Below are 19,068 nucleotides of genomic sequence, written 5' to 3' on the forward strand. Positions count from 1 at the left end.
AAGTGTTAGAGAGGAAAAGTGAGTGATGGGTGTGATAGCTGGATATCTTTCCCACAATGACAGCTCCCCTGCTGTCAGGGAGAATGAAGGTCTTGAGAAAGGATAACATCACCCCACCTATTCCCTTAGATGGTACCCATTCCTTGGCGGTTGCTAGTGTATCCTCACATGCTGAGGATACCTTTCTAGTGGGTAGTGGGATCATTGTTGTTGTTGTTTAGTCGTTTAGTCGTTTCCGACTCTTCGTGACCCCATGGACCAGAGCACGCCAGGCACTCCTGTCTTCCACTGCCTGGTCAGACTCATGTTTGTAGCTTCGAGAACACTGTCCAACCATCTCGTCCTCTGTCGTCCCCTTCTCCTTGTGCCCTCCATCCTTCCCAACATCAGGGTCTCTTCCAGGGAGTCTTCTCTTCTCATGAGGTGGCCAAAGTATTGGAGCCTCAGCTTCACGATCTGTCCTTCCAGGGAGCACTCAGGGCTGATTTCCTTAAGAATGGACAGGTTTGATCTTCTTGCAGTCCATGGGACTCTCAAGAGTCTCCTCCAGCACCATAATTCAAAAACGTCAATTCTTCGGCGATCAGCCTTCTTTATGGTCCAGCTCTCACTTCCATACATCACTACTGGGAAAACCATGGCTTTAACTATATGGACCTTTGTTGGCAAGGTGATGTCTCTGCTTTTTAAGATGCTGTCTAGGTTTGCCATCGCCTTTCTCCCAAGGAGCAGGAGTCTTTTAATTTCGTGACTGCTGTCGCCATCTGCAGTGATCATGGAGCCCAAGAAAGTAAAATCTCTCACTGCCTCCATTTCTTCCCCTTCTATTTTATCTATTATTTTATTTATTTATGTAATTTTATTTATACCCCGCCTTCCCAGGCCAAGAGAGGGCTCAATTGACAGACTAGGAGAGAGACCTTGGGGTCATAGTAGATACCGTACTTTTCTGTGTATAAGACTATGTTAATTTCTGATAAAATAATAAAATAATCTCTAAAATTGGGGGTCGTCCTATACATGAGTAGTGCAGAGTGGGGATGGGGGTTTGGTTTCTGCTGTGAGCAGGAGATTTTCAGCGATGATTGTGCTGTTGATTGGTGGCTGTGACAAGGGCTGCTGTTGATTGGCTGGTGCTTTGGCAATTGGGCTGGTGACTGGAGGCTGCTGGTTGCGAGCGGGCAGATGATTTAAGGCCTATGCGATGCGCGTGAGAGATTGGAAGTGTTGGTCAGGTGGGTGAGCAATTTTCGTTAACCCCCCCCCCAAGCTCAACATCTGTGGGCAATCTCCCTCCATTTTATTAATTTTGAGTCTCCCCAAATAGTCTTATACACGGGGGGCATATTATACACGTAAAAATACGGTAACTCAATGAGCATGTTGATCCAGTGTGGCAGCTGTGAAAAAGGCAAATTCCATGCTAGGGATCATTAGAAAATGAACTGAAAATAAAACTGCCAGTATCATAATGCTGTAGTACAAATCTATGGTACAACCATATTTGGAGTACAGTACTCCTGTTACTACCTGGGAGAAAAGCCAAGAACCAAAATGAAGGAGAAATCTAAGCAAGCATCACATAAATTCGGTGTGGACAGCAGTTGCTGAAGATTAATGAGTCAGATTTTAGCATATCTAGATTAAATATATAGATTTAGCACATCATATTTCTACTTCTAGGACTTTTATCTTCTCCCTACTTTTCTTTGATCTTTAACTCTTTTGTTTCTGTTATGTACTGAGTTGATTAGGATCCAAAATGCAGCAGTCTGATTGGTCCTAGAACAATGCAGCAGTATGATTGGTCCGCAGGAACCACCCAATCCAGCTCCAGGTGGAAGTGAATCCACAACCTGATTGGCCTACAGGAGAATCCTGGAATTAGCCAATCACGTGGGGCCCATTGTGTAAACAATGTATATAAAGCAGACATCCTGGGGGAACTTCCATTCCTCCTCACCACTATGAGTTGAATAACGAGCATGAAATCCATTCTCGACTCCGAGTATATTTCAGTTTCATTATATCATGCAATGCTCCAAGCAGAGTAATACCTGATGGCCCATCTAGACCAGCATCCTGTTCTCACAGTGGCTGCTAAGATGGCTGTGGGAAACCAGGGAGCAGAAACACAAGCACAGGCACATTCTCCCCTCCCATGGTTTCCAGCAACGGGTATTTGGAAGCATTGCTGCCTCCAGCTGTGGAGGCAGAGCATAGCCATTACGGCTAGTAGCCATTGATAGCCCGTGTGCTCTGGTTCCATCACGGTGTTCTGTTGCACCGGAACCAGTTTAGTCATGCTGGCCACATGACCCGGAAAGCTGTCTGTGGACAAATGCCAGCTCTCTCGGCCTGAAAAGCGAGATGAGTGCCGTACCCCATAGTTGCCTTTGACTGGACTTAACCATCCAGGGGTCATTTACCTTTACATTTTACCTTCTCCTCCATGGGTTTGTCTAATCCTCTTTGGAAGCCATCCAAGTCAGGGGCCATCACTGCCACCTGGGGGAGGAGGAGTTTGGATTTGATATCCCACTTTATCACTACCCGAAGGAGTCTCAAAGCGGCTAACATTCTCCTTTCCTTTCCTCCCCCACAACAAACACTCTGTGAGGTGAGTGGGGCTGAGAGACTTCAGAGAAGTGTGACTAGCCCAAGGTCACCCAGCAGCTGCATGTGGAGGAGTGGAGACACGAACCCGGTTCCCCAGATTACGAGTCTATCGCTCTTAACCACTACACCACACTGGCTCTCTGGGGGAGCAAGTTCCATAGTTTGACTATGTGCTGCATGAAAAAGTACTTTCTTTTATCTTCGAATATTCAACTTCATTGGGTATTCATGAGTTCTAGTGCTATGAGAGAACCTTTCTCTGCCTAGTTGTTGGTGGGTGGGTGGGTAGTTGGTTGGTTTTAGTGGGTTGGTTGGTTGGAAAAGCAGTTGGCAGGCAGTTGGAAATAGAGAGACAGTTAGTGCAGTTGGTTCTTGTGTGAGGGGAGGTAAAAGAAATAGAGACAGGATAAAATAAGACTAAGAAGGTAAAGAATAACAACGTTTGGAATGCAGTTAAAGTTTGTTTGTGTCTGAAATAAACTACACTCTTCTTGGTTAACTTGAGAACCTGACTGAGACTAAGTGATTTACTGGGGAGGACCTGGTTGGTGGCAGTGGATTAGTGGTTTACGGGTCAATAGTCCGTGAGACGACCGGGGGCTCCATATGAACGCCACAGTTGTGTTCTTTTATTTGTTTAATTAGAAGAAATAAATTAGGTATGCAACGAAACCTCCACAGCTTTGCTTCCATTACTCTGCTGCATTTGAGGTGCTCACATGAGCAAATGTGAGTCCACTGCACCAGGACCAATTCGTTGGGAATGCTGTGTTGCTGTTCCTACGTTCCTGTGATCGGAAGGTCAGAGAAGGTGCTCCCGACACCCAGCCCACGCAGGCGTTAAAGACGTGGGCTGTACATGGGTGTACGGAAACAATATCCTTTTTGAGGTGAGGTTACTAGAAGGGCCATTGGCCTGATCCAGCAGGCTATTCTTATGTTTCTATGTGGTCAAGGTCTATTGTATACAGCAGGAATGTCCAACCAGTAGATTGCAATCTACTGGTAGATCCGTGGCTGATCCTGGTAGATCTCGGGATCCTTATTGTGTACAGAAAGTTTGGGGGGAAAGCAAAAAAAAGCTCTATGCAATCCTCCCCTGAAAACAACTCTGGGCAATCCAGCCACCCCACGCACGCTCCTTCACGCTCCAATGACAATGTTTTTTTATACTGGGAATAGATCGCAGTCTCTTGGGAGTTGGACATGCCTGGTATACAGTAGATGAGCTACTGAGGTGCTGAATGATTCTGCAAGGCCACCTAGTGGGAAAGATGGAGAATATTATGCACAGAACACCTGTTCAAATGGCTACACATATAAAGTGCATTATAATGTGTAGCAAGTACAGCGGTTTCGCCCCTATAATCCCTCTATGAGTCCTTCAGGACATCTGTGAGAACCAATGAGAGCTGTGGAAATTCCTGGGAGTACCTGAAAGAAAAACCAAGAATCAGAATGCATGAGAAATCTCAGCAAGCATCACATAAGTTGGGTGTGGACAGCAGTTGTTGAATGAGTCAGATTTCAGCATATCTAGATTGTAGGCATTAAAGTACTCGTATTTACACTTCTAAGACTTTTACCTTTCCCCTACTTTTCCTAAAGCTCTATTTTATTTCAACAGTTTATATATACCGCTTAACAACATAGCTTTTAAGCTGTATATAATGAGGTTACAAAAGAGACACAAAAGATTGGCTAATATTAAGCAGAAAGTCAGAAGAAGAAAGCAGCAATAAGTCTCACGAGGGAAAGATGTGGGTTTCTTTGGCTTTGCTCATATACAACAACCAGAATTTTAAGTGAACTTACATAATATTCAGTTGTAGAACTGTTCCATCTAGAAGAAGAAAAAGAGATGGACACAATCTATAAATACCTAAACTGTAGACCAGATAATAACCTAGATCCCCCTGCATAAGCCACCCAAAGCTGGAGAAAAATGCACATCACAGCTGAATATCAAGAGGAAAATTGTTAGCTCACAGAATCGGAGCTGAACAATTCATTATATCCATTGAGAGGGAGAAAAGCTGTTAAGTGGAAATCTCGCTTTGACAGCAAAGGTGCTAAAATTACAGCAAGAATCTAAGGGTTTCTACAGGAACGTCTTCCTTCTGAATGATGACAGCTCAGCCCTTTAATTGTGGGGGAAGTTTCTCCAGTCTACACTACTGCAGCTGAGAACCCAGTTATTCCCTGTTATTCAAAGTGGCTCCCTCCTTAGAGCAATGAAAGCTGCCATTTGTCTAAAAGCTTATTCTGGGAGGCAAATCACACCTATCAGTTAGACTGGATATTGAGTATGAATGTGCACAAAATTCTGCCCATCCAGAACACCGCGTGAGGACTTTACTGAGGCTTTTCAATATGTGCCTTTTTATCTCTCCTTACAGTTTAGCATTGTACACCGGTCCGTATGCTGATTCAATCGCAGTGTAAAAAAGACACCAAGGTGCTGTGTTGTTCATTAACGTAAAGGTAAAGGTAAAGGGACCCCTGACCATTAGGTCCAGTCATGACCGACTATGGGGTTGCCGCGCTCATCTTGTTTTATTGGCCGAGGGAGCCGGTGTACAGCTTCAGGGTCATGTGACGAGCATGACTAAGCTGCTTCTGGCAAACCAGAGCAGTGCACGGAAATGCCGTTTACCTTCCCGCCAGAGCGGTACCTATTTATCTACTTGCACTTTGACATGCTTTCGAAATGCTAGGTTGGCAGGAGCAGGGACCGAGCAACAGGAGCTCACCCCGTCATGGGGATTCGAACCACCGACCTTCTGATCAGCAAGTCCTAGGCTCTGTGGTTTAACCCACAGCGCCACCCGTGTCCCTGTTCGTTAACGTACATGCCCACTAATGCTCATTGCTCATCTGTAAGAAATAAGATGGAAACTTACAAGTGTGGCAGGTTCCACTTGTGCCAACTGGAAGTCGGTTTTAGAAATTCTCTGGGTTAAAATTGGAAGGGAGGTAGACCTTCCAAGGTAAGAGGGAGGCGGAGTCACTGCCTCTCAGCCTAACCTACCTCAAAGGGTTGTTGTGGGAATTAGAGGAGAACCATGTGTGCCTCCTTGAGCTCCTGGAGAAAAAGATGGGCTGTAAATGCAATAATAAAGAAACAAATAGATTTCATTGTAGTTCCAGATGTGGCTTCTTGCATCATGTGAAAGCTCAAATATTATGTGGAACTTTAGGGGAAAGTCATGAAAATAGAATAAACTGTCATGTAAATTCAGTCTAGATGTGTCGATGCAGCAGGCCCTTCTTATATTATCATATGGAGTCTAGGGGGAAAATCTGACCAAAAGGAGCAAGTCCAAGAAGACTGGTTGGATTAGCATTTCCACATTGTTTGCCTCTTATTTGTTCTGGGTTATTTCTTTCAGAACTGAACAGACTGTATGCAGCTGCAATATTTTCCTGTATTTAATCTTCACTGGGGGGGGGGGGAAGAACACAATTTTCTGTATGTTTCTGATCATCTCCACTTCTCACATCATATTGCAGCAGCTGTTAGGAAGGCAGAAGGTTGAGTCATACCCCCAAGTGAATGCACACCCGTTCCTTTTGTCAGTTTTAGTTAATGGGACTATTTCCTTCCATGCCAAAACTTCAAAGGTCCCTTGTTAACGGTGAGTCAGAAAAGGGAAATAAAAAAAAAAAAATGAAATTGGGCTTGATTTCCCCATATTTCATCTGAAGTTGTGTATCTGCTGACAATAATGGGATTGGCACAGGGAGCATCTTCTCTGATGAGACATTAGAAGCCATTTGCAAATCTCTAGGTCTGGGGTAGAGATGGATGGATTCATCAAATTCAGTTTCTCATTTTCCCAGCCTTAAAATTCAGTTCACTCCAAGTAGGCACCAGTTGGTGGTTTGTTTGTTTTTTAAGTCCTCAAGAAAATTCACTAGTATTTTTGTGTACATGTTTATGTATGATTTTGCCATATACATACATATATACATATACATATACAAGAAGAAGAGTTTGGATTTGATATCCCGCTTTATCACTACCCTAAGGAGTCTCAAAGCGGCTAACTTTCTCCTTTCCCTTCCTTCCCCACAACAAACTCTCTGTGAGGTGAGTGAAGCTGAGAGACTTCAGAGAAGTGTGACTAGCCCAAGGTCACCCAGCAGCTGCATGTGGAGGAGCGGAGACGTGAACCCGGTTCACCAGATTACGAGACTACCGCTCTTAACCACTACACCACACTGGTGTATACATACAGCGGTACCTCAGGTTACATACGCTTCAGGTTACATACGCTTCAGGTTACAGACTCCACTAACCCAGAAATATTACCTCGGGTTAAGAACTTTGCTTCAGGATGAGAACAGAAATGCCACAAACTCGGAGGTGAGTGTTCTGGTTTGCAAACGTTCTTTGGAACTCAAATGTCCGATGTGGGTTCTGCGGGTTCCCAATCGTAAGCCGTGCCTTGGTTTCCAAACGTTTTGGAAGTTGAACGGACTTCCAGTACGGATTCCATTCGACTTCCGAGGTACGACTGTATTCCTATTAAAGCAACAACAAAAACAAAATATTAATAATAAAAGCAAAGCGAGCTTTCCATTTCCTTGTGCAACTTCCTTAAATCGTGGATCAGTGAATTTTCCTACATCATGGTGGTATAGCTGATTACCACCCCTTTGTTCCAAGGCTGTGTTCATTGTCTTTGTTACCACTGACAACGGCGACCATTTCAAACTCGGGCTGGGATCATGGGAAGGTTCCCTATTGTCTCAACTCATTTATTCTTCCAAGCCTTCACTGGTGATTAATACAGGCTTATTCTTAATTTGTATGCTCTGAATTTACTTTAACTCATGGAATAGATGTTGGTTTTATTGTGATCTTAACATGGTGCTGCTCATTGCCACTTTCTGATTTTTAAACCAACAGCGGCTAAAAGATAGTGAAAAATAAAACAATTTGAGCAAATTGCTATAAAAAATGTTTCTAGGATTCTTTTTCCTTTTTCTTTTTTTAAAGCAAATGAGGTTTGGCCTTGCCATGACCCAAAGAAAGCATTTAAGTGATGAGATAAAGCATTCGTTTGTTATATCCGAATTTTGATTGGGGGTGTCCTTAACAGCTAGAGGACAAATGCTCTTCTGTGCTCACGCAGATGACAATTCTTCTATTCATTTCCTTGCGCTTCCCCTCCTCCACCCTGTAACATGCCACCCTTCTCTTATCACTTGGAAACCACCAAGCGCTTGCATAATACTAAGCATGGGTGGCCCTAAGTATGAATACTTTCACAGATCAGGGAATTGTTGACTCTTCCAAGCCTTTGCCGGGTCAATGGTCTGAGAAATGGAGCTTTCAGTGTCAGTTCTATGAGGATCAAAGGCATTAAGCAGAAGAAAAAAATGTCAACAAGAGGATCTACAGGTGGCTAAAGTCCCTTCAGGTATTATTAACCTGCAAATATATGGGAGGCAGAACCCACTTCCTCCATCACTAATCATGCCATGTTTCAGCAGCAAGCCCTGAACATACTTACCAGTCTTGCTGTGATCAGGAACCGTGATTGCACTGAGTTCCTGGTCACAACAAACCAAGAAGGCTTTGGAACTGGTGAATGATTGGCTCCCTAACTCTCTCTCCCTTTTAGGATTGGCCCATAACTTCCTCTGGATTCAACCCTGTATGTCTACATCAGGCTCTCCTCCAAGTTGAGGAGTTGTAGTCCAAGCCATCTGGAAGGCTCCAATATGCGGGAGGCAGGTCTGCAGTGTTTCAGAGGGATGCAACAAAAAGAAAAGAAAGATGGAAGCAGACTGATGAACTAAACAAGCTTTTGGTTCGACACAGCATGGGAATTCTTACAAAGTCATAATTTACTAGGCAATGGATTCTTGTCAAACGGTCTCTGCACACTGTGTGAAACTGTATGCTTGTTCATTTGCGCAGCTCTTCTATTGTGTGCAGAGACTATACATTTGTTGAGTAACATGTGACCATCCCCAGCTTGTAGACAAAGTCTGATTGGTTTTTCTCTTGCCCCATGCTTTCCCCAGGAAAACCTGCTCTTTAGTATTAAATTGGAGCAAATGATAATCTGGGGAAAACTTGATTGATGTTTGTTCCAATCCAGCAGTAAAGATGGAGCTTTCCTGGGAGAAGGCAGCAGGGCATGGGAATGTCTGGATGAACCTCTGCTTTGGCTTTAGAACCTTCAAGAAATTTAATAACTCATTACAGGCCCAAAATATAAACTGTGATTTATTCATCCCACATTTTCATCTTTATTCATTTTCTAGTACTCCATAATTACACACAGTCAAGAAAGCCTAATAAAACAGTTTTTCACTCCAATGGGCACTTTTTCCTGACAGACAATGTCTAAACAAATTAGCAAATTTATTTCTCTCTCTCTCCCCCCTTGATTTTATACATATATATATATTTATATTAAAGAAGATTGTTTTTGTTGGTACAAAAGCCGTTGAGTGGATTCAGAATTGCAAAGAGCTAAGGAGACTGAAAGGGCACTGTGGTCTAAACCACTGAGGCTAGGGCTTGCCGATCAAAAGGTTGGCGGTTCGAATCCCCACGACGGGGTGAGCTCCCATTGCTCGGTCCCAGCTCTTGCCAACCGAGCAGTTCAAAAGCACATCAAAGTGCAAGTAGATAAATAGGTACCACTCCGGGGGGGAGGGGGAGGTAAACAGCGTTTCCATGTGCTGCTCTGGTTTCGCCAGAAGCGGCTTAGTCATGCTGACCTGGAAAAACTGTCTGTGGACAAACATTGGCTCCCTCGGCCAGCAAAGCGAGATGAGCACCGCAACCCCAGAGTCGTTCACAACTGGACTTAACTGTCAGGGGTCCTTTACCTTTACCCTTTAAGGAGACTGAAAAGTAGGGGGGATGCATGCTCAGGTGTAAGACCCTTCAATTGAAATATATCTGTGATTTCCTTTCAGACTTGACAGATGCACTGCGGAGATCTTTAAACAGCATTATTTGTAACTGCTGGGGAATCAATATAACTACCCATCTAGCAAGCTTGACTGAGCTGTCAGCTAAGAGTATTCCACTCTTGATTTATTCTGAAGGATTTTATGCTTCTACAAATTGACACAGATGTGAGTTGTTCATGTCATCAGGGCTTTTTCAGTTTTTGTTTTCGTGTTTCTCCTAGAGAGAGGCTAGTACTTTCAAGTCGACAACAGGGCAAAAGGTGCTGCTGCTGCTGCAGAGTGGGGAAGCCTCATACGTAGTCTATTGAACTGATGCTAAAAGGAATTGCAATGGGCCCAGCCCATAAGGATACATGGGGAAACAGGGAGGTGACTCAGGCTTAGGGAGAAATCTACAGTCCCTAGCAGTATGCCTTGGGGAGGGAGGCACAGGATATAGAAAACTTGACTTAGGATTGGTGAGAAAGGTCTGTAGCTCAGAGGCAGAGAATCTGCTTTGCAGGACTACCACTTTGTCACCCACAAAGCTCAGAGCGGGGTACTGCTTGTTACCCACTGTCTCCCAATCTGCTGCCAGGGGCACATGTCCTCCTTTGCTCTTTCTTAATCTGGCATTGAAACTGGTGGTTAAAGGTGCTCTCCCAATTTTGCTGTCACTGTTATTTGGGAGCAGAGAAATTTCATGCAGGCTTATTGCTCTGCTTGTTGTTGTTGTTGTTAGATGACAACATGTCCCCGTGTCCAGATTGTGGAGGACCCTTGACCAAGAATGCTCTCTGGTAAAGGTAAAGGGACCCCTGACCATTAGGCCCAGTCATGACCAACTCTGGGGTTGCGGCGCTCATCTCACTTTATTGGCCGAGGGAGCCGGCGTACAGCTTCCGTGTCATGTGGCCAGCATGACTAAGCCGCTTCTGGCAAACCAGAGCAGCTCACGGAAACGCCGTTTACCTTCCCGCCAGAGCGGTACCTATTTATCTACTTGCACTTTGACATGGTTTCAAACTGCTAGGTTGGCAGGAGCAGGGACCGAGCACTGGAGCTCACCCCGTCATGGGGATTTGAACCACCGACCTTCTGATCAGCAAGTCCTAGGCTCTGTGGTTTAACCCACAGCGCCACCCGCGCTCCTCCAACAATCCCCTGATGAAAATTGGGAGGCCCGTCTTTTGGTGCTGCCCTGCTGAGTGTGTTGGGTCTTTGGCTTAACAGGTCTCCTCCTTGCGTTCTTATGCTCTTTCCTTGCTTTTGTTACTGCTCACCTGCTTGGCTAGGAAAGGTGAAGAATTAAAAGAATAGCAGGGGCCACAGTGCTGGTGTCTGACAATGGACTGTACCTCCTCCATTGTAGTGCAGGCGTCTGCAGATGCTGTAAGATGTGTTTGTGTGGCTGCCACCTAGTGGCCAAAAGGCAGCAGTGTTTCTTGAGTAAAGGTGGAACTCTGCAAGCTCGAATCCTGTGGTTCCAAGATGGATGCCAGACTAAAAACTGCACAACAGAAGCCAAGAAATAAAGCCAGTTGTTGTCCATCTTACTGGTGTAGCTTTCATATGTTATAGATGCCTCACAGTGGCAGCCCCTGAACATGTTCTTTTCAATCTAGAGCATAGCTGTCAACATTTCCCTTTTCTAAAGGGAAATTGCCTTATTCCGAATAGGATTCCTCACAAGAAAAGGGAAAGGTTGACAGCTATGATCTAGAGGCCTTGTTGAGTTTGGGGGACACGCCACACGGATCCCATTATCTCACCCAATGTCTCTTTGCTCTGTATGATGTTTATGGAGGGAAGGAAACATAGCTGTTTCTGTATATAGAAAATGCCGAGCTTGTAACTGCCAAAGGTTAAATATTCAGACAGAGATGGTCTTTGTTCTGGAAAGTGCATGGAAAGCAAATTATTCACACCTAGCCCTTTGATCACGATGCGACTCAATTCCTGGAAACAGAATGTTCTGAGAGATCTGTCCTTATCTATGTGGCTTCTCCTCCTCACCTGGCTCCAACTGTGTCCATTCTACAAACTAAACTGTGCTTGATCAATTGGAAATCCAAATATTTTCTCCTTTGTTTCTGTTCATAAAGACCAGCGTATATCTGAAACAGAGCTTGCCTTGTTTTAAAAGGGGATAGTTTTGAATGGCATTAAAAGAGGATTTGACAAATTCAGGATCCAGCAGGGCTCTTCTCATGTACTTATATTTTCCCCTGATTAAGTAGTCAATAACATTCAAAATCACTTGCTTGAAATCTGGTCCAGTCTCCTGTTCCAGTATTCTGAGGCCTGCAATTTACTCTGGTTCAGTTTCCACAGAATGCTAAGCCAAACCATGGATTAGTGGAAATGAGCAAATTTTTCATGTTCCCAGAGAAGTCCATGGCCCAGTTCTACTACTGTAACACTATCCAGGACCAAGCCATGGTATAGCTTATCATTATGTGTGGATCTGGTCTCTGAGCACAACAAATCCCACCTGCAAATGAATTGGTAACTCGCAATTTATTTATTTATTTATTTTCTATCCCAGCCCCACCAAAGGAGTCCAGGGTGGCAAATGGATGTGCAATTTTAAACAGAAACAAAACAGAAACATTTTAAAACAGCCAAAACATTCTAAAAGCAATTTCAGTTAAAAGCATTATTCCATCTGGTGATCTTGTGGTTGCCAGGAACAGTATGTTTCAGCCACCAAATGTCAGGGTAAACGTTTTCAAATCACTCCTGAAAGTCAGTAGGTTCACCTCACTAGGGAGGGCATTTCTACAACTGAGGAACCACCACTGAAAAGGCTCTGTCATGGGTCGGCATGTAGCTTCCTGTGGAGGAGCCACCAACAAGGCTTCACCTGTCAATTGTAGAGTTCAATGTGGCTGATACTGGGAAAGGCAGTCTTTTAGGAACTTGGGTCTCAAGCCATTTAAGGCTTTACACGCTAGTACAAACACCTTGAACTGGATCTGCTAGCTCACTGGCTATGAACTCTTTGAAATTTTAATGTTCTCAACCGAACCTCCAGATTTTCCTCTATGGACACAGGCCTAGTTCATAAGAATATAGGTAGTGCCCCATTTAATTCAGCATCCTCAAGGTGGCCCTCTCTCTATTCCCCAGATGGCAGGCAAAAATGGAAAAGGACCCGAATTATAGGATCGAGGTTTGAATTTAAATGCAATCAATCCCACCAGGAATACAACAATGTTGTTGTTTTCTACATAGTGAGCATATAAACTACTGCAGAATTCTTCAGCTGGAAAGTTTGCTTCCTTTCTCTTATGTGGTGAGAAGCATTCCAAGCGGTAGTTGCCACGAAGTTTATTTTGGCTGTGCAGAGCATTAAGCTACGTGACAGATCCATGGGTATTATCCAAAGCAGAGTACATGAAGAAATCATCCCTAGTGACTTCCTTTGGCTGCTTAGTGGCCTGTGCAAAATTGGAGGTGATAATAACTGTTCCGTTGGTTAACTGCCCATTTCACAAGACTTGCTGCAGATGACAACTTTCTCCCTTGCTGGCTGCTGGTCTATGCTGCATGTCAAGGAAACTGATTTTCTAAAAGAGCAAGGGAAAACTGTCCTTTCCCATCAAGAATCAATCCTTCTTTGCAATGCACACAAGTGCTATTAGAGGAAAGTTGGCAGCATGACAATATTTTATTGAACAAAAAGAGGATCATGTTGCCACAGCTGACAACCTCTCATATTTCACCTGGTCACACAGATGTATGCCTCTTGTTCATACATTATTTTATTTTATTTTATTTTATTTTATTTTATTTTATTTTATTATTTTATTTTATTTTATTTTATTTTATTTTATTTTATTTTATTTTATTTTATTTTATTTTTATTTTATTTTATTTTATTTTATTTTATTATTTTATTTTATTTTATTTTATTTTATTTTATTTTATTTTATTTTATTTTATTTCCTTCCAATCACATTCTATAAAACATCTCAAAGTGACTTAACAATAAAAACAAAAAACAATGTCATAAACACTATGTCATAGGAAAAGGGACCCCTGGCCATTAGGTCCAGTCGTGGCTGACTCTGGGGTTGCGGTGCTCATCTCGCTTTATTGGCTGAGGAAGCCGGCGTACAGCTTCCGGGTCATGTGGCCAGCATGACTAAGCCACTTCTGGCGAACCAGAGCAGCGCACGGAAACGCCGTTTACCTTCCCACCGGAGCGGTACCTATTTATCTACTTGCACTTTGACGTGCTTTCGAACTGCTAGGTTGGCAGGAGCAGGGACCAAGCAACGGGAGCTCACCCCGTCATGGGGATTCAAACTGCTGATCTTCTGATCGGCAAGTCCTAGGCTCTATGGTTTAACCCCCAGCGCCACCCGTGTCCCTAAACACCATGTCATAGATAGACACAATTTCATAGGTTAAAACAATTTCAAACACAATACAGGTGCAAATTTTACAAATGAGGGTGCGCCTTTCATTTTGAAAGATACATGTGAGTTGGGGAAAATAATCTCAGCAACATTCAGTTAAATGGTGGGGAATCTTAGGTTCAGGGGCTGAATGTGCTCCTGCTTTGGTTGGCTCTCACCAACCTCACCCCTCCCTAGTCACACCTCTCACTGGTCCTGCTGCACATGTCGCTTGGGTGTTTTTGTCTAGCTGGAATGTGTCCTTGGACTCTGATTGTGACTTCTGGTTGCCTGAGTGAAGGATAAAGAGTGGATGAGGATGTTTAGAAAGTAGTCTACCCTACAAAGGTCATTTTGTGGCCCCTCAAAAGCTTACATAGACAGGAATATGGCCCTCAGGCTGATATAGGATGCAGGTAGGAGTTCATTTCCTCTTTTTTTCTGTTTACTATTATCATGTGTTCTCCCCTCTGCTGTGTTGGGCATTATCATGACATTTTGGGAAGCATTTTCTCTCGAGGCAGGGTAGAGGTGCTGCTGTTTCATCTCGTGCTCACACTGTGAAGCTTTATCTGGTTACGTTTACAGTGGTGTGGAGAAAATGGCTTGTTCCACATGGCCCACGAATAACTGGCACTAATGAATATCATGTATCCATTTGTTATTCTTTCGAAACTCATTCATTTCCCCCCATAGCAAGCAGGAGAGACTTACTGGAGGTTACAGGGAATGTGGGGAGAGAGCAGAGAAGAGGGTTGACTCTGTCAACTATCCAGTTTTTAACTCAGAAAACACTGTAGTAAATGTGTCCCAGCAGCTAGACCTCATCCCCTCCATGTCATCTGCATGTTTGACCGGCATGTGAAAACATTCTGCGTGTGTTCATTGATATGCTCCTAGAGTTAATTCACATGCCAGCCAACACATGGATGGCAAAGCCATGGTTATTGGTCAGATTAACAATGGGGCTAGCTCTCATATTTCTACTCTTGTCATGTATTGTTCACTATGTGAAAGGTGCAACGTCTGAATTCATATTTCTTCTTTCTACATAGTATCACAGTAGGGGGAGTTTGGGAAGCCTAGGGAGACAAGGCTTCTTTGTTGCCTGATTTTCTAGAGAACAACTCTCTGCTTGATGGGCTGTCAAAGGACAGTCCTTTATTTGAAGGCATCCTCTATCTGAAAGGCTGCCTGCTCCAAGTCTGGTTTCAAAGACTGAGCACCATCTTTGCTACCTGAGACAGGTGAGGCTTAACAAGTGCTGAAACAGTGATGATACTTTATTGCATCTCTGAACAAGTGCTGAACCAGTGGCTGGATTTGGTGATGGGATGGAGGAGGGCCAATAAATAAATTTTATGTATGTGCTGAGTTTTAAACTCTTTTTATAAATAAAAACTTGAGTGTGTTTAAAAAATGTTTTCTAATTGTTTTAACTGTTTTTATATATGTTCCTGTTTTATATATGCTTTATTATAAAGTATTGAAAAATGCCTTGTGGGAAGTAATTCATAAATGAAATAAATAATAATGGACAGGATCCAACTAAGCAGATCCAGTAGCGCAAGGATTTTCTCTTGTGCAATGCAATTTTCCCTTCCTTTCTTCCACCTGCTCTTTCCCCATTCCCTTCCCATATCTGCTGGGGGGGGGGGAGTTGAGGAACCTCCAGAACAAGTTTGGGAAGAGGTGCCCAGCCACACACAGGGAGAGGGAAGTGAGGTTCTTGTGAAGCCAAAAGTCCAGCACTAATAGATCTATTTAGCTAGAATAATAATAATAGTCATCATAGTCATCATCATCATACATCTTGAAGAGACTTTTTTCTTTTATCGTTGCAGGCTCAGGCTGCTACAAATGGCTATAGCATTTTGGAAAATCCCCCTTTTTTCCTGCAACTGTGAGCTTGCTCTGTTACAAGTGGCCCATTTGCACCATCTCAGAAATTGTTTCCAGGGCAATCTGGGGCATATCAATAGGAGATGGCTGCTTTGCTTCATGAGTGACGGCTGCAAAGTTGTACTGAACTGAATGGCCTGACCTGAGAGCAGTAAATGAAAGAGCACGTCTTCTGCCTGCTCCCCGCCTCCCGCCTCCCTGTTTTCCTGGCTGGTCTTCTTATGGTACTCTGGTAGGATACTAAGACTGGCAAGATGCCTGCATTCTGAACACCTCACTGAACAATATGGGCTTGTCAGTTCCAATTAATAAGAAAGATAACAAGGATGATGCAAACTCTTGCATAAGATGTTCCAGTTTAGGGGCTATTTTTACAAAGATTACTAGTTACCATTAAATGAGGATGACGACCACGATGACGTTAATAATGCTAATAATAACAACATAACTCTGGCCTTATTTATTTATTTTAAAGCATTTCTGGGCTTGGCTTACTATTCTGAAAGCTCCAAGTAGGATACAAAAGCAATAAATCAGTATTATGAAAACAGTAATACAGCCTTATAAAACAGGAATTCAAAAGTGACATGGTCCAGTCTTCTGAGTCAGAGGAGACCCGGACAGAGCAACTGCTTTGCATGCAGAAGTTCCCAGGTCCAATCCTCAACATCTGGTAGGACTAGGAGAGTCTCCTTTCTGAAAACATGGAGAGCCACTGGCCAATCAGTGTAGACAATACTGAGCTTGATGGACCAATGGTCTGTCTCAGTATAAGGCAGTTCTCTATGCTCTTATGAGAAATGAAATCTGTCCAAGACTCAGACCAAAGAACCCATCACATTGGATTTTATGAGCCCATATGGTACCCAATAAATTTATTTGTAAACCCTGGAAGCATAAACACCCACCATCTATCACACAATAGTCTGAGGACCTCACTGCTCCCACATTTGAACACATTTCTCTTAAACCTCAGTATCATGTTGTAAAGGGAGTTGGGGGTTGCTTGTGTGTAAAGGGTACTACTGTTCTAGGCAACGTAGCCTGGCTAAACCTTTCCCTGGCTGGACAGCCCTTTCTCCATGGCTGTGTCAGTCGCTGGCAGAATCCGTCAGTGGGCGTTTCCTGAACTTCTTCCAACATAGAAACTCTTTGACGCCAAGTCTCCTCCTAGCCTCCCTGCGTGGAAGTCTCCTGCGCAGAGTGGGCGTGCCCAACGGAGGTCCTGGGCTCTCCCCGCTGGTCTCTGTGGAAGAGTCTTGGAGCCCTCTCTCCTCAGTTCCCCCTTGCTTCCTGGTGTCACTCCTATTACCTTCCTCAAAGGAAGTGTTCTCTCTCCCCCTGCTGGTCCCTTCTCCTGCATCGTTGGGGAGCCTTACCTCCACTCTAGGCTCCGATGGCAGTTCCCTGACACATGTACTTGAGCATTTGGGTAAGCTTATGTTAATTTACGTAGTTATTTAGATCAAGCTGGATGTATAGGTGGTTATTGCATTAATATGAGCTGGTGTTTCCACCTCCCTTTCCCCTCTCTGTTTTTCTCACCCCCCTTGTTACTTTTGTTACAAAAAAATCATTAAAATAATGATGATTAACATTTGCATGAGTACTATTAAATCTGAGCTATCAGTTCAAGTACAGAAAAAGTACCTGGTCACCCTTGCCATGGGTTTTCGCTCAAAGTGATTGTCGAGGCAATGATACTTCAACATCAACTTCGTTGGACTGGTCATGTTGTTTGGATGCCTGATTACCACCTTCCAAATAATAATAATAATAATAATAATAATAATAATAATAATAATAATTTTTTATTTATACCCCGCCCTCCCCAGCCAAGGCCGGGCTCAGAGCGGCTTACAAGCAATAATAAAAACAAGCTGAATGATTACAACTTCAAAACAAAATTAAAATACAACATTAAAATACTGAAACATTAAAATATTAAAATGTAGCCTCATCGCAGGAGGAGAAGGAAAGGAAAAAAAGAAAGGGAGGGAGGGAATCAAATTGGCTCCAAGCCAAAGGCCAGGCGGAACAACTCTGTCTTACAGGCCCTGCGGAAAGAAATCAGATCCTGCAGGGCCCTGGTCTCATGAGGCAGAGCATTCCACCAGGCTGGAGCCAGAGTTGAAAAGGCCCTGGCTCTGGTTGAAGCCAATCTAACTTCCTTAGGGCCTGGGACCACTAGGGTGTTGTTATTTATGGACCTTGAGGCTCTCCGTGGGGCATACCAAAGCAACCACTCTATTCCCAGCTCAAGAATGGAAAACAAAATACTGGTGGACAACAAAAGAAGTTCAAAGACGCTCTCAAGGCATATCTAAAAAAAGTTAACAGAAGCACTGATAACTGGGAAACACAGGCCTGTGCACACTCCAACTGGAGAACAGCCTTTACCAAAGGTGTTGTGGACTTTGAAGAAGCACGAATTCAGGGCAAAAAGGAAAAAAATGAGCTAAAAGGAAGACACATTTGGCAAACCCTCACCGTGATCAACTCCCACCCAGAAACCTATGTCCCCATTGTGGAAGGACGTGTGGATCCAAAATTGGCCTCTACATCACTTACGGACTCACTGTTAAGATCGTGTTCATGGAAGACAATCTTACTCTGCTACGAGTGATAGCCAAAGAAGAAGACGACTGCAAGGGTGCTCTTTAGCTACTTTTCAGTGTGTATTCCCCTAAAATACGCATTTTGTGCACATTCCACCTCCATAAAATGTTGGGCTTTCTGCAGTTTTGTGATTGTAACTGCATTGCAAAATTTTGGAGATGTGTACATTTTGATTAAATAGTTATGTTCTGATTTGCATACAAGACCAGGACTGGAAAATTGGGTTGGTTTGCCCCAAAATGCAGACTGAATGGCTTTCTCCTCCATCGGTGGATCTTGCATGTATGAGAAGAAGGAGGAGGAGGAGGAGGAGGAGGAGGAGGAGGAGGAGGAGGAGTTTGGATTTGATATCCCACTTTATCACTACCCGAAGGAGTCTCAAAGCGGCTAACATTCTCCTTTTCCCTCGTCCCCCACAACAAACACTCTGATGTGAGTGGGGCTGAGAGACTTCAGAGAAGTGTGACTAGCCCAAGGTCACCCAGTAGCTGCATGTGGAGGAGCGGGGAAGCGAGCCCGGTTCACCAGATTACGAGTCCACCGCTCTTAACCACTACACCACACTGGCTCTCTAGTCTCCAGCTGTGCAGGCCCAACTCTC

Source organism: Podarcis muralis, chromosome 9 (genome assembly GCF_964188315.1).
Source record: "Podarcis muralis chromosome 9, rPodMur119.hap1.1, whole genome shotgun sequence".
In the NCBI taxonomy this organism is placed as follows: domain Eukaryota; kingdom Metazoa; phylum Chordata; class Lepidosauria; order Squamata; family Lacertidae; genus Podarcis; species Podarcis muralis.